This window comes from Gasterosteus aculeatus, chromosome 1 (genome assembly GCF_964276395.1).
Source record: "Gasterosteus aculeatus chromosome 1, fGasAcu3.hap1.1, whole genome shotgun sequence".
In the NCBI taxonomy this organism is placed as follows: Eukaryota; Metazoa; Chordata; class Actinopteri; order Perciformes; family Gasterosteidae; genus Gasterosteus; species Gasterosteus aculeatus.
In genome coordinates, this window is record NC_135688.1 from 24519555 (window position 1) to 24536661 (window position 17107).

The following is a 17107-nucleotide window of genomic DNA, read 5'->3' on the forward strand; positions in this document are numbered from 1 at the left end:
GTTTTCCGCCCGTGCGCGCCGGGAAACACTCGGAGGGACGAGGTTTGATTCGGTTTCCTCCGTCCTCCAGCTCTCTGGTGATGTAACTCACCCCAGCAGAGAGGGAAAAGCTACAGTTAAGTGTTTATGTGAAGCCTCGCCGCCAGTTATCATCCCCACAGCAGCGGATTCAAAATGCAGTTATTCAGATTTCTGCATTCATATATTCAGTTTTTACTTTATTTGGTTTGTGCAACATGCACGCGGCAGCTGAGGAGTTTGTGAAGCAGCTAACTGACTCCGGAAAGGTACTTTTCAAATACTAAGTTGGATTCTATACATGAGATTGTCAAAAAAGTCAACTATTTTAGTCAAGATAACTGATTTTCGTACAGATTTATACCGGTAATAGTCATCCACATTAAATGACAAAATATGTACTTTGAGGAAAGAAATCACAGTGAAAAGCAAATATGAACTGATTGGGATTCGACTTGACAAAAAAAGAAAAGCGCTTTTAAAAGCATCCTCAGATTTTCAGACACAGACTGATGAGCTAAATCAACTCCAAATGCCAAACGCCATACGTGAAATATTCGACAACAAGAGACTCTCTTGGTACAAACTCGTAATTTCTTTCCATTTTCAGACAAATACACAATGTCTCTTCGATGGTATCCATTCACTCCTGCTGTATACGCTTCCAACACCAATTGAAAGGTAAAGCCATAATGTGCTCTTATAAAAAAAAAGTTGTTAAGAGGAGCGGGCCGAAAACATGCGGGCACAAATGCCTTGTGTGAGCTCCTTAATTACAAATTTAATAAAAGGAGCCGTAGCAAATGATGCCTTTCCACGTGCCTGCCCTGTTTCAGTGCTTCGCACAAAAAACTCATTACTTTAATTACCTTTCTTCTTGATGAAATACGATTAGATTATTGTGTTTCGTTTCAGATTGAAAAGAAAGAGGAGGCGGGCCACTGCGATGGTTTGTCTTACACGGGACAATGCCGTGTAGGAGAGGAAGAGAATGGCGCACGGGCAGGAACGTGGCTGCATGTATTTTTAGAAATACGAAAAGAAGCTCCGCTGGGGATACACACATCAAACATGGAGCCACGGCTCATTGCTTATACGGTGAGTGAGTTGGAAAGTCATCCATTATATATTTGCATTAATGATATAACAAGACCAACATGGAAAACGCAATAGAAGGAGAATAATTGGGACAAATACCAGAATCCAAATGAATCCCCAAAATATGTGCAAACGCGCTACCGTCAATCAGGCATTTCAAAGAATTGTTTTCGACCTTAAATAATGGCCGTGCCTTGCGCATTATAGTGAATCACTTGTGGCAACTGCCTCCAGTAGCAGCTCGAGGAAGGAAATCATTATGGTGAACGTGGAGAAAAACGATCGCACAGAGCAGCTCTACTCTACGTCCACCGCGATGATCATTTATATTGATGTGAACGGAGCGGCGTGAAAAGGGAGGCGAGATTAATTCAAAAGGTTTTATTAATTATATTTACCTAGCGGACAGATATCTAAGGAAACAGTTCGTCCATTACATTTGTAGTCTGGAGGTGATCTTTCATTTTTGTAGCGTTTGATCCTACAGTCGCTTATAAAATAGTCCGTCACTGGACAATTTATAGTACAGAGGCAGAGAGGATACAAGGGGGGGGCTGGTATGCATGCAACCGAAAACAATGCACACCATTGATATAATATGTTGACTCTCACGTTTCTAAAAGAGTTTATTTCACAGATAAAAAAAAGAAAAAGTAGGAGAAGGCTGTTTAACTCATCCAAATAAGGGGCTGTTTGTCGGCGGGATCCGAACGTGCTGGGAGCCACGCAAACAGACAGACACACACACACACACACACACACACGCAAACCCATTTGAGATGCATTAGTGAAGCTGGCTGGTCTTCAACTTACAAAATCATAATTCTGTGGCTGGTTTTCAGGAGAGGGAGTGGGCGGGCTTTTTTTTCGCTGAAGGGCGAGCAACACAAGCAGCCTGACCTGCTTCCCTGCACACAAACAGCGTAGGCGCCTAACGTGCGCACACACAGACACACACATTCCTGCACACATGGAGGAGCCCGACGTCGCCATCGGCCGGGAGGAAAATCTTTAAAGTGTCGCTCGCAGGCTCTGTGATCTGCTCTCGTTGTGATCACATGATGATGGATGTGGGGATGGAGTAATGAAAGACCTTGTTCTCTCCCATTAACTCGCCCATCGCTTCCTCTCTCCCCCCCTCCCCTCCTTCCGGCCGTCGCTTTACGTCTTTGGCACCCTGTCTGCCGGCTTCTGAGGCTCTCGGGGGGGCCGAGGGAGAACGGGGAGATGAAAAAAGGAGGGAGGGAGAGGGTTGTGGTCCTCTGTTCACACCTCATTAAAGACCACTTCGGCAGACATAGATTAAGAGGAGTGGAGTGTGTGTTTGTGTGTGTGTGTTTGTGAACTCCAGCTCGTTATGGAAAAGTGCGAGTTCCGCGGGAGAAAATACATGAAAGCAGTTTGAGAGCAAACTCGAGAGGCAAAGCTTGTTAGTATATCAGATGCAGAAGGAAGAAAAAACAACATCTTCGTCTCCTGTTGTGCTACTGATTTAGTTTCCTCAGATCGGAAAACACACAATCACACTGATGGAAAAGTCAATCTGATCAGACTGACAGACTAATAAAATACTCCTGTGGTGAAAATAAAGCGTTTTTCAACAATGTCCTATTCTCTTAAAGTAGAAACTGATGACGGATTTAAAGCAGCGGTATTGACAAACGTTTCATAAAAAGAAGAGAAAGCTCAATCCAGATGATAAAAGAGCTGTCACGTGCTGATTTGTTGTCGACCAAGACCGACATGCAGAAAAATCTGCCAAAGAATCGTGTTGAAGATTAATATGAAAAACAAAGCGAGCAGCTTTTTGAACAAAAAGGCACATAGGAATGAGCCTAAATGATTGAATGAGGTTGTCAACTCATCAGCGGGTTTAAAAGAAGGCAGAAGATCACCTAACAAATGCACATAGCCGATGTAGTAAAACACATGGCTCAAGGACTTAAATGTGTTCAATAAGCCGAGGGGATCTCTGGAGAACCGGGCAGGAGAACGTGCTGCTATAGCTGATGTCAGGGACTCTTACGGTTCTGAAAAAGCAACTGGCTTTGGACAAAGATAAATGGACCACGAACCAGCAAACCGAATTCAATAAGTCCCTTTGATAGCTTTGTGCTGGTTAATAATTAAACTCATGTTGAAGATGAAAATATGGCAAAAAAGACTCCCGAGACACAACGAGTAAACAACTACCACAAGTGCTGGGAACAAATGGCAGAAGATTATATTATTACTCCGTAATGTACCGACTGACTGCAAGAGGCTCTCGTCAAGTACTTACAGGTCAGATGACTGGAAAAATGTTATTGCAGCGTCTTAATGTGACCTCGGCTGAACTGGGAATATCTTTCATTACCTCACAACAGAAAACATTTTCTGACCAGCCGCACATACAGATCGGTGGAAACAACAATGCTGCTGTTGCCTGTGTTCTCGCTGTGTGTTAATAGTTCTGGCAAAATAACTGTTATTTTAGCAGGAGGACCTTGCGGGTGCTGCTGCCCCCCCCGAAGATGCGTCCCGAGGCCGGCGGGTGGAATGGAGCAGGGTCGGGAAGACTGCGTCCTCTGATGATGGAGATTAACGACTACAAGAGGGGAAACCGGGAGCCACAAAGGGACACACTGGTTTAGAAAGCTGGATGTCGTTTCTGCGTGCGCGCCGTCGTTTAGCAGTGTGAGGTTTCTGTTGAGGAAATCGTTTTCATTGTTTCTCCCCCTCCGTCGCTGGGAGAGCAGCAGAAATCAATTGCTCACATGAGAAAGGGCATCAATAGGCTCAAAATGTAAGTACATCATTCACATTTAACAGTTTCCTGCAGGAACACTCCAGGCACTGTTTAATGCAGTGAAGGGCTTATTTCTCATCTGGACGCCAATATCATTTTTTTCTCACAATATATCCCCTTCATTGGCATCGCCAGGTCATTTTGCCGGGACTTAAGGCCTGAATGTTCTGACTGTAGTCCCGAATATAACAATAAAATGTAAGCCTGTTAAAATGCTCATAAATACGCAGTGTGTGTGTGTGAATGTGTGATAGTCTTCGCAAGATAACAGACTGTCAAAGTAAATGCAGGTTGTTAAACCTCTGACGGCCGTCAGTGCCGAGTGGCTCTCCGGGGGAGGAGCAGAGAGGACGTGGGCCAGATGGAAATAAACAATCTTCATTTTAATTTTTTTTTTTCAAACGAGAATGTGGTTAAGGCTTAGAAGTGAGCCTTTTTAGTATAATTTAGAAAGCGAGGAAGGAGGAACGCATCTCTTTGTTGTATTCTGTCACCCTCACGTTGCGTGCGTCATGCAGCACGGCGGGGCTCCAAAACAAACTGGAAAACGAGAAAAGTCACATTGGAGAGAGAGAAAGACCCAGGCAGACAGAGAGAAACACACAACACACCGCAAACGTGTGCTGAAAGGAAAAGCTTTTAATGTGTCACTACAATAATGTGGGCAGACAGAAGTAGAGATAGTTCAAAATACTCACTCTTACATATTATGAAAAGTCAGTCAATAACTAAGATATTAAAGAAAATATTATATATAATTAGCATTAAAAATATGCCTTATACAGAATACAAAATATACTGTGTTATTGTATCATAACTATTGATTCATTGTATATATTCAGGCTTTAATCCTTCATAACACATAATTTGTTGCAGCACAACATATTTTGTAATATTAATCTGAATCTGTAAAGTAGCTAACCTGTCAGATAAATGCGTGAAAGTGTAGTACTAGCACAAAATGGAAATACTACTTGGGTATCCTATCTGAGTAAATGCATTCCCAATTGTTGTACAAACAGAAGTACATACAATGCAGTTGTCTTATTTATCAGCTTCTATCCAATGAAATGCTAGCAGCTACCAATCTAGTTCCATGTCCTTGGCTAGTTTGTAAGCTTTTGTCTCCGTCGACAAGCTGTGCGCGACTCCCAAACCTCTCTGGCACGGACAGACTTTATGGAGAAGCGTCACAAGACGCTCCGGTACTAAAAGTATGTGTTTCCCCCCCGTCACGTCCCCCCCCCGGATCCCCCGCTCGCCGCCGGCTTTTCACCAAGGTTATTGGAGCAAATTGAATCCGCCGCCACGTTCCCGGAGCCATCCTGAGACGACGAGTCTCTTTCTGACACGGCAAGTTGTTCTGCTGGAAGTATGCGACGTGCCGCGGCCACAAACAGAGCGAGCAGTAACACAGTCAATTGCCGCTTCCGAACATTGAGCCTGGTGTCGGCACAGATCAAACATTGGCCGTGCCATATGTGCTATTGTCCACTTCTTGTGACGCCGTACACACTGTGGCCTCTATTTACTCTCCTGACAGGATTGGGAACTTGCATCTACCTCGGCGCTGACCCGTCCTTCTGCTTTCGGGTATTCTCACGCCTGGCGAAGGACCCCTGACCACCGAAAGGACTCCGCCAAGCGCTCAAAGCCGCTGCCAAAAAAAACATGGAGAAGATGCATGCAGCAATCCCCCAACCCCCGACCCCCCCCCCCCCCCCCATGTCTGGCACCAGCAGTCGCACCATGCCGATCCAAGGCTGTCTCGCTCAGTCTAATATGGGGTGGAACTGGAACTGAGCCTTTGTGTGCCTTGTGGAGCCACAGCCACTCGTTCTGATGGATATTTCTGAGGTGCGAAACATAAATCTTTTATCTGAAAGAGGATGCCGCTTGTTAAAAATGAACTCCCCGAGCTGAAATGGGGGATGTTTGAAAGAGCTGGGAAATATACCATTGGAAGGAAAATGAGCCCTAAAGAAATAACAATGCAATACCCTGCGTGGACGGCTGTGGAATATTACCAATATGGAAACCCTGAACAGAACATAATAAGGGTATATTTCCTTATTGAAAAAGGTGTTGTTTTAGAAGATCCATCAACACAATTGAATCTAAGAGGGCTCATAGGATGGGACAAAGCATCCAAGGGAAATCACATAAATCATATAACTGCAGGCACTGGGAATAGCTGGGAGCGACTTCACTCTCCCAAAAGAAAGTCCCCTCCACATAATTACTCACAATGCTCCTGCAGTAAACGAGACGTCGGTTTGAATACGAGGCGTAACTCTTGAACCTTGCGCCCACGGTAAATATTTGCGCTGCTGAAGGAAAACTGTCCACACGTTAATCAAACGCGACTGATCGCGCGTGGCCTTGAAAGAGCCGCCTGATAATTAGTCATCAGCCAACATGGCTCCGCAGCGGCAAATGCGTTATGCACTCGACGATGAGGAGGCTGGGTTGGTGGGAGGGAGGTTTAATGCGTCGAGCCGCATGGCCGAAAATATCCCCGAGGGGAGGAGTTGAGGGTGAGTCAGAGAGGACGCGGATGGCGGTGGAAAAGAAGTGGAGCTGCAAGAAGGTCTTTTTTTTCCGGCTAGTGTGGGAGAGCGAGCCGAGGAGGGCCCAAAATATTTTTAAAAATTGAGAGGGGAAGCGTGAAGATGCTGTTTGGTGCTTCCTAACCGAGGGGAACTTGCGCCCCCGAGTGTGTGCTGGGAGGCAGTTTGGGTCATTGCTTGGGCGTGAAATATGCTTTCTGATGGAGGTTGAGGAAAGAGAGCAACCTGGGTTCACCTCTTTTCACATTGACAGCCTATCATACCCGGTTTGGATAAGAAATAAGCTGCAGTTATTAGTATCGTAGTATCGGATCAGGAATAACAAAGTGAAAACGTATTCCATGAACGGCTTGAAATGGTGCTTCAAATATATTGTGCTTGAGAAAGGATATTTAGAAATGAATTCCCAGCTTGAGCTTCTGTAAGTATGCAATGCAACCTCGTTGAACTATTTCCCCCCCAAGTGAATTGCCTTATTATAACCATAAAGATTTCCAATTGGGTGATCACAACAAGATAACAGCACGTTAGAAAAATACATTTCAAAGACGTTTTGATCCGACAGAGGGGAAAGCCTGTTTCCTTTTTTCTTTCTATTTTGCAAGTGACTTGCTCCATAGCAACAGATGCAAGTGCTTTCTCCACACACGTCACTGTTGAGTGCCACTAGTTTGATAAAGAGATGCTCGTTCGACACAGGTCCTCACAGGGGTCATCAATAACGTGCGATTACGCGACACCTTGCTGAGTGTTGTCCTTTGCAGCGTCGGACGTGAGACTTTTGTCCGAGGCTGAATAGCCAGCAGGCCTCCCCGAATGATGCTGTTGAACTCCGCGTGCAGGTTATCAAACATTCAAGGGACGATTCATATTCTCTCGATGAAATCCAACATTTTCACTTGACATAGATGGGATTCTGCCGATGGAAGTTAGAGTGAGTGCCGCGCACCAGATTGCACACATAATCCCCTGTGAAAAATCGAATTTTTACCTTTAAGGGACAGACATGATCAGACCACGTTGGTACGGTTTCCCTCACCATTTACAAAGCCCTTCCTTGCGTCACTATCGGTCCCTTCTAAAAACACTGCTAGCTCGTCTTTAGGGGGTCTCGGGTGTGAAAACAGTCTAAACTGTGTCAATATGCAGGTTTCTGCTTTTGAACTGCCTAAACAAACAAATTAACATTCTGGGAAGCTTTCTCCTCTGCAGGGAGAATTGCATTCCTGCAGCATGAAAACAACAGAAAACGAAGTCAATTCAGAAAAAGAGCTTCATAAAGAGCACTAAGTAGAGTACAGTCGCATGGAAGTTTATTTAACAAATTCATGCAAGGCGTAGAAAGAGAAAATGTATTAAACCACAGCCAGAAAGCAGATCCATCTCCAACCTCTGTTGGGGATGAAAAAGCTTCAGAATCTAAAACAGACGAGAAGACAGAAGAAGATTTCTATGATGCACAGTCGAGGAAAGATGTACTATTGATTCATGCACTTTCTTCTGCATACTGCGTTCCCAGCAAGCATCCTTGCTATTTGTCTGAGCTTTAAATTGACCTACTCGACAGGCAATACCTATGTACTTCCCTGTAATTAAAAAGTGCATTAATCTTGAGTGCTGGCTGTCATAAATTCCCCTGTTTTTGCTCCAGCCTGCTTCCCGGTTCCCTCCACTAAATTTACTTAGAGTAATCAATTGGGGTATTACTATGTGTATGTCACCGGGGGACTTGGCAGGTTGCCTTTGGCAGTGCTGCACTTTCAGCTTTGCCCATGTTATGCTCCCAAAATGGCCGTCTCCAGTTCTATATGTGGGACTTGGCTGCGGTTGAGGGGACGGTGGGAGTAACATGCGTGGGGGTGTTTGAGCAAAGGGCCGTTTGGCTGGATTTATTCTTTTATGTTTGAGAAAAAGTTGTGGAAACAAAATGGCAAAAAGAAAAAAGGCACAAGAACTCGGCAGAGGAAGAAACACTGTTATTATGACAACTTTGGCTTAATTTGAATCTGAAATAAAGTGAAGGAAAGTTGCAATTAGGCAGATGCATATACCCCGGCTGTCTGCTGTAATTAAATATGATTGCCTTAATTACACTTTGTTTTTTCCATAATGAACACTAAAAAGAGACAAACGGCATAAGAAAATATAGGGAATGAACTTGTGCAAAATGACACTCTGCAGCCTCACAGTTACTATATTGTGAGTTTATTTTTGTGGATATTAAAAAACACCAATTCCTTCCCTGCGGCAAATAAGTCTCCTCTCATTCCAGCCCACCCCACAGACTGAATTATTCCTCCGCTCCATCTGTATAAACTTGTCTTTTAAGTCCATTATTTCCCTATTTTCCATAAGCAAAGCCATGTCTGATACAATCTTTTAATTAAGATTTTACAAGTTGCTGCCTCCAGCTGAAAGAAGTGTTTTTTCCTGGCACTACAGTACACTTCCCAAGGACAAATTGTACTATTGTTTAGCTTTGCAGATCATACATCCAGCGGATCACACATCTGGCAGATCACATCTGTAGTGACGACTGCTTTTTATTGGAGTGTGCTGCGGGTGGTTTACTTTACATATATACATATATTTACATATAATATACATTTCATAATAAATAATCCTAGCAAACCTTATAGTATATAATATAATAGAGATTGTTTGAAGCAACGGCGTTTCAGGAAAGTTCTAATTGCCATAACAAGGCAAATAGCAGGTTGGCAGGTCGTAGTAAAATGCACATTTTGTAAAGTGACTGGTAGCTTAGCTAAGACTACCCTGGAAAGATGCCAAACATTATGTCAATACCACACAATCAATGTTCAGGAAACTATTTCATGCAACAACAATATTATCGGTTTGCTGTTTAGCGCGATTGGTAATGATTAAAAGCACAAAACAAGATAAACAACAACAACAGAGAGGATAATCCATCTGTAACAAGAATCTATCCACTTATACACATGTGAAATGATTTAGGAGAGTTCATGCTACTGTTGATCCATCCAAGCTTACTGTGCTAATTGTCATCAGCAAGCCTGGCATATCTGTTTGCTTTGCATCTCTATTTACAGTTGGTAAATAACTTGTGGAATAAATGCTTCGTCAGTGCTAACACAAGCCACTTATATCAACGTGCCAACTGTCATTATGCGGTTGCTTTCCATTATGCCGTTATGAGCTTCAGACGCAAATTTGATGGAGCCAAATTCATGATGCTTTGGGAGAAGTCTTCAAACTCCCTGCAGTCAACACAAAATCACACGTGAACGAACCACATCTGTGGGAAAAAACAACAATTAATGACTATTGAGTTGCTGTATTGTGCAGGACCAGCTACAAACCTCCATGTTGAAGCTAAAATGGGCTCCGCATTCAGATTGCCTATGCATACCAAAGCTTTAATTGTCCAGAAATATTGTTTAATCTTTCTTCCACAGGTTTGAGTCTCAATTAAGGTGATACCAGTTCTCTGGAGGCAATTGTCCCTCACTGGAATCTGTGGTGGCTCTTCAACGTTAAGGAAAAGCAGGAGAGGGCCTAAGACCTCGATTGTCAGCGACCACCGTATAAGATCCATTCTAGGCTTCAGGTCGTGCTCTACTGGGATGGTGCAGGTACGTCTGGATGCTGGAAGTCTGTTCCTCGGTAGTATAACTCTCCACTTCCCACTCTGAGTAAATGCAACCGAATTGGAACAAACATGTTTCCCTCCCAATGTTTCAGTCAAAGAAACTGGGTTGGTCAAATATTGGCATTTGACTTTAACCAATGCTTTGGTTTGCTGCTGCCCGAAATGATTTCAGCCAATGGAAAGTGCTGTCAAACGCTCTTTGGAATGTGCAATGAGTTTAGTAAAAACCCTGTGCATTATTCATCAAAGTGGCTGTCAACATATCTGTGGAAAGAAATATGATATGATTAACCAGTGGATTTAAGCTCTTTAAATAAACAACAGTACGACCGCCTTTTAGAATAAAAAGCCCTCAAATGGATGTTAAATGAGCAAAAAGGGAAGTAAACAGCGAATGGTTCCTCTGCAACCATGGTACAGAACTACATTCATTATTCAAAACGCTGGCTATAATTGTGAAGTTTTTTACACACCCACCTCCAGATGATAACATTTTCAAATTCTCCTCTGTAATCTCGACTGAATCTTTGTGGTCTGTGCAGAGATAGCACCTCTCCCCCTGCCTTTCACCGGCCTCTCAGTGTCAAACCCTTGCGGTAGTTCGACCTTTCTTATCTCCCTCCCACACACACACACACACACACACACACACGCATCTCTGACCTTCCATATAGCCCTTGGCTGAGGACCACAATTTGAACCTGGGCTGTCATGGACATCCTCTTACATTATCACCACAAGCTGCAAATGACACAGTGAGGCGACAGGGACCTGATTGTGACATAATGAGGAGAGGCAATGGCCCTGAGACGAAAAAAATCCAAATACTACACAGGGCGAGACACTTTCAAGTAATACGTTACTGTGCAATATTGCTCTGTACAGAGAAATGTGTCTCTGCACTGTTTTTTGCTGAACTTTCACGTCAATAACCGTAGTTGAACGAAGTGAAAGAAGTAGACAAAGAAGAGGAAGAAGTTTCCGGTCATTCTAAAAACCGGGCTGGCCATATGGAGGTGTCGTAGATGACCTCAGGATGACTTCCGTTCCAATGTAACCCAACATAAAAGTATCGCAATCCTACCGGCGTCATTTTGCTTTATATGCTTCTTTGTTCCGCTAGTCCTTTGGGTCCCTGCACGAGCCCGTTCTAAAAACCTCCACCACAGAAGCATAGTTTCACAACCTCCATCTCCCATTTTCCCCCCAACCTCGTGCCGGCGACGGCTTAGTTTTGGTCAAACCCCTGTGGCAAGCTGCAAAGTGCCCCCTTGATTAAGTCAGTAACGCCCCCAACACACAGCCTAAACGCCTTGGAAACACAGAGGCTTTTTTTGTTTTATTCGGGACAAACCAAACGGTTGGCATTCAGGCTATTTATTATTTGTCCAGGTCATCCATTCATTGTGAGTCCAGTGACCCACCAAACTGGCCAGGCCTCGATTAAAAAGTGTCTCTATTTGACTTGAACCGTGTTCCGACCTCCTCCTCCTCCTCCACCACCACCTCCTCCTCCTCCTCCTCCTCCTCCGCTTGTTTGCCAGCGGGCTGTTTAATTCCTGCTTGGTGCCATTTCTGCACAGTGGCCCCCTATTGCCTAGCGATGAATCCGTCCTCCTCACTCAGCTACCATGCCTCCCATCCCCCGTTCTCCCCCCCTACCCCTTCTTCCTTCCTCTCGACCCCTTTGCCAGTGGCACTGCAAATCTCCGGAGGCAGCCAGTGCCAAGCGTTCCAGCTGTTTAAACAGGTCAGCGGTTGAATGTGGGTGCCAGCCAAGGGTAGCTTTACCACTGTGGTGCCCTACATCGCTGGTCTGTGCAGACCCCGCCGAATGCGTTGTCCCCGAGGGGGCTGCGGAGCCCAAACTGTACAGGTGCTCAGCTGGGGGGTGCTGGATCTGCATGCATTTTATTGGCTCAACGCCCTCCTTTTGTTTTGCTCCAGACTCTTGCATTGTTGCAAGGCTCAATGAGAAATTCAGAGCTGCGTCACAAAGGCATGAACAAAACACTAATTTAAGCTGGCAGTGTAAAACCACTGAGTGTGCAGAATGTTATGGCAGTGGGCGCTTTCCATGAAGTAGAATGATGCAGGTGGAAGCTGTGAACCTTTATTGATCTCACCTTTTAAAATCCACTACAGTCGTTCAGGGGAGATGTGCTATACATAGATGAAGGGGAGACGGAGAGAACTTGCAAGTTTAAAGCCTGTGGAAAAAAAAACATGGGCTCTGCAAAAAATAGAGTGCATCTCATTTCAAGCGAGGCGTCTCTGATTTCTGTTGGCATTGCCAAGTCATTTCACCGAGAGATGCAGTCAGAGCACTGGAAGACTGGAGAATATATGCCCCCTACTTTTATTCCACTTTCTGTTCCATTTGTTGACAAAATTGCAAAAGACATTGTTGAAAGGAAAATGTGTTTTTTCTTTATGATAAATATTTGACTACATTACATTTTTTATGTCTCCAAGTTACAGACTCAACAAAAGAGGCTGACATACAAAGGAGAGGAGAGATTAGACTCCTTTTTTTAAATTTAAAAAAGAATAGAGGATGAGGAGAAGGTCAGGATGTACTGACGGCAAGTTATGATTCTCTCTATCACGGCTAATTGTGTGAATCTGATCACAGCAGTTCCAGATGCACCCTGCGTAACTCAGGAATCAGGTGGACAGCTGATAACAGCTCGGTCATCAGTGCAGTGAGACGCTGTTGGTCCAGTTATCTCATCAAAGAGGAACGGACACTTGCTGTTGCGGTTGTCAAAAGCAAACATATCAAAGGAAGTAAAGCCATATAGCAGCTAAAAGATGGATACAACCATAGAAACAATTTCCAGCAGGACGGTGAGCGTGTAAATTGATTCATTTGTTCGCATTTCCCCGGCCATACATGACCTCGCAGAGAAACACAAGGACGGCACCACAAACATGTTTTCCTGTGGAGCTACGCAACCTCTGCAGGCCAATTAGGTCAGAGCACTACGGCCTTCATTCGGGACAGGGGGCGGCAGAAATAGAGAGTAATTGTTCCCACAAATGTGGTCCGTGCTGCCTTGTCTACAGTGGGGTCCCTTTGACTTTGGAGAGTAATACCCAGAGATTCCAGTAGAGGGCGGAGCCACGGTGAGCTACAACACAGAAGCACTTTGCAATGTGCCAGTGGTGGAGCGCTCGCTGCTGATGACAGGTCTGACCCTGCAGATATCCTGGAATATAGTTCATTGCAATTCCAGTGAAATGTAGACATGCTCTAGATCTGTCACAGAGAAGGCTGAGCTGTGTTAATTCTAGCTCTACGAGCCCACAACTCGAGTTGAATAAGAATTAAGCGTATTTGAAGTAGACTAGTGGCTCTTTATCCAGCACGTGGGGGTGGCTCGTCTCTCGATCGCTTTCTCTCGCGCGCGCACACTACTCCTCTCGTGCTCGCTCATATCTCTGCATGTGGCGAACACATTTCGCCCACGGACGCAGCTGACCAGGCCCCCCCCCCCCCCCCCCTCCTCCTCCCGCGGACCCCAGTCGCTCGCCCACAGACGTTCCACATCTAAGTTAATTTCCCGGACTTGTTCGGATGATGAGGCAGTAAGTGAGTGAGGTGTCGGCTCTGCTGACCCGTGTGATGAGGCCCACCGCTGCACACACACTGGTGGACACCCGTGCGCGGGAATCGGAACCGGTGGGCGCGTGCACGTTGGCGATTCGAAACCTGACTTGATACCTTCATCATCGTTGAGCGTTGGCAGCCTCACTCCTCTCCGGTTTTCAGCAACACAATCAATACGCCGCCCGCGGACCGCATCCAGCCCAACAGCTGTGGTAACGATTACTCGTGGTGGGAGGTGTTGGCCGTTGCGGAGCGGGCGTGAGGTTTTAATGGGCCGCCATGGCTGGCAGGGAGTGCGGGGACCTTTTGATCCGGGCCGGACTGTCACGCAGTGAGCCTTAATTGGCCTGCGGACAAAACACGAGGGAATCAAATTGCCTGAGCTGCTAATGCGCGAAGGCATCGTAGGTTATTACAATTGCAATCTGAAATGCCATTAAACTTTAAAATAAATTAGGAGCTGATTGTGTTATGAGGCCCTTAAGTCCTCCTCGCTACGGCCTGTATGTCTTTTGCACATAATGTGAATCACTTTGTTTAATGGATAGCAACCAAGCAGTGGGAAGGAAACAATGTTGGGAAAACAACTGGATGGTAAATAACCTCTTCAGAAGTTTCCAAATTACAGCCGAGTCTCCTCCAATAAAATAAGTGCATACGCCAGCAAGTCAGAAAGGTGCTCTGAACCTCAAAGCAATTTGTTGACAGCAAGTGACCTCATGTGCGGAACGCACTAAACTGAAAAATTGGCAAACGGCTAGAAGCTGTCTTTGTCTTTACTGATTGTTTTTCCAGACGAGATGTGTGGGACAGACTCGACCTGCACAGAGTGAACCTGCGACGTTCAGCCTGCACGGCTCTAATGTTGCAACCATTACCTGTGTGCGGCCAATAAACAACGGAAAGTCCCCGTCCCCCCGGGCTGGCGGGTTACGGCTTTGGATAAATGAGCATGTCCAGAGCACAGCGTGCAGGTGCTGTGCTCTACCATCATAGAACTGACACCTGAATGCACACAGGGAAGCACAAATCATTCTTTAATTACAACTTCTGTGGCTCGGTTCAAACACTACATCCCGTACTGGGACGGTAACTCTCGAGATGGCAGGAAAACGGCTCTCAATCGTTACCCCCATCACCCACCGACCCCCAACATTTTCTTCCTAATCCCTCAACGAAAGCACGCCGTTTCCCTTTTCTTACAAAACATTGTGTTTTATTTATCTCATAAATAAATCAAAAGCCTTGCGAATGCTGTAGATGCGCCCTGAGTCAGTGTGCTGCCTCCGCCCCCCTCCTTTAAACTTCGACATAAGCCCACTTTAGTGCCATTAAAATAACTTGTCGTGACAGTGTAGCCTCGCAGCAGTGCAATCAATTTCCATTACATCAAGGCCCAACTGGGCATCGGTTGTGAACTGAGCGCTGGTAAGCAACCTCCCTGGCCGAGGGTGGTTTTGTGCGGTGGCCGTGTGCAGTTTTAAGCGTGTGTGTCAGTGTGTGAAGGAGCGAGGTTGGAATCAGTCTGGGGAGCAAAAGGGATTGACTTGACTTCTCGAACACCGGCTTCCACTTTCCTCCACGGATTCCCCGACTTAGCAGCAGAGGGACCAAAAATAAATATGATCTTTTTTTCTTCCTTCTCATAACGACTTGAATCGCCCTCAAAATGAGCAAACAAGCCTAATCATGCATCACAACGTCACGTGAAATCATCACCGGCTGAAGAATGCGGTCCGTTTACGCAGCAGTGAGTCTCCCCCTGGAGGGATTTAGAATGCACCTTTTGTTAAAGACCAATCTGCAACTAATTAACTACAAAGTAATTTATGCCACATAATGGATTTTTGCTCTCTATAAATTATGCAAGAGTCCCGTCCGCCGTCCCTTCCCACCTTTCTTATCTCCCGGGTGGAAGCGGTGGATTGACACCCGGCTCACTCGTCCTTGATGGGGCAATCCTGCAGACTGTCAGAGATAGGAGTGGTAGTGGAGGACAATGTCGTTAAGTCTATAGACGCAAGTACTTGTGGCCTTGAGAGGAGCCGTGAATCTTAAATGCCTTGAAACCTAAAAAATAAAAGGAGAAACCCTGAAACGGCATGTAAATAATACAATAATTAAAGTGTGTTCATACATTTTTCTGAAAATTGTTTCCACATCACCTGCTTTGATCAATTTCTCCACACCACTGTTGTGTGGAATCCCATTTAGCACCGATTTTCACGTCTCCGAAGCTACGGCACTAAGTGAGCGCTAATTAGCCGAGCAAAGGCATTAATTATGTAACACGTCATCTTAATTAGCAATCCCAGATGTAGGGGGTGTCAGAGGAGCATTTGTAAGCACAGTTTGCTAATTGATAGATATTTGACAAGGTGTGTGACAGCAGCCCGCTGCAAAGGTGATAGTTGGTTTAGGGGCCTTTAATCACACGGAAAAACACTGGGTGAATCATTCCGAGGAGGAATAAGTGGACGCAGAGTAGAAACTCTCTACCGCTCATGTGCATCTACAATGTTTGCTGGGATGGAAAGAGGAACAGAATAAAAATAGCAAAAGCATTGAAGGCGAGTTCAGCGGTGATGTAATGCAGGACTGTGTTTTTTCTGTAGTTTGCTTTCAGCTGTCTTTGTAGGTGTCAAATCATGAGCGGAGCGTCATCAGCTTCCCACTGATAGTAATTAGGGCCTGTAAGCTCTTGATTAGGAGGGGGGATCACTGTCAGGGATTCTGTCTTCCGTCTTTAAAAAAGAAAAAGCCCCAATAAATGCGCTGCAGTAGAAACACACGCACCAGACCACCTGACCTCTTTTTTTTTGCACCATCTGTTCAAACTGGCATCATATCTGTTGCTTTGGCCTCACCTGCTCCGCGAGGATCTTCTCTCTTCTGCTCTAGGCATGGAGCAAATATTCACTCCGAACTGTTGTGTGTGGGCACAGATTTCTATACACACACGCGCCGATTTAATTGCACCGTCACAAAGAGCAGCACGGGCAAATGTGTGATGGCGACAAACAATGAGCGCACCTGCCATGTTTGTCGGCGCTCGCATCCACGAGCCCCGTGGCCAGAAGGGTTGCCACATGTGGAGTGGAAATAGGAACGTGGGCGTCACGATGAATCATTGTCAAAGTCAGTTGAATTATTTGTCTTAGCTTTCGAATGGCTGGGCTGATTCTAATAAATGACTAATAAATCCCAAGATACATTTGATGAGTCATTACCAAGCTTTGTGTTGTTTCAAGATCAACGTTTGATTAAGATATGTTCCCAAAGAAAAAAAAACACTAGTTGCAAAACACTGGTTTTTCATGGTTTGTGACAATTTCCTGCATAAGCGATTAACGTTTCCATCCGCCCCCCACACCTCGGGTATGTGC

General features: G+C 45.2%; 1 protein-coding gene across 3 annotated transcripts in view; it reads right to left on the bottom strand.

The window, feature by feature from the left end:
- The window catches only part of LOC120819969 (interleukin-1 receptor accessory protein-like 1), a 202769-nt gene that overhangs the window by 67223 nt on the left and 118439 nt on the right, over positions 1 to 17107 (bottom strand). The gene's annotated exons all lie outside the window — the stretch shown is intronic.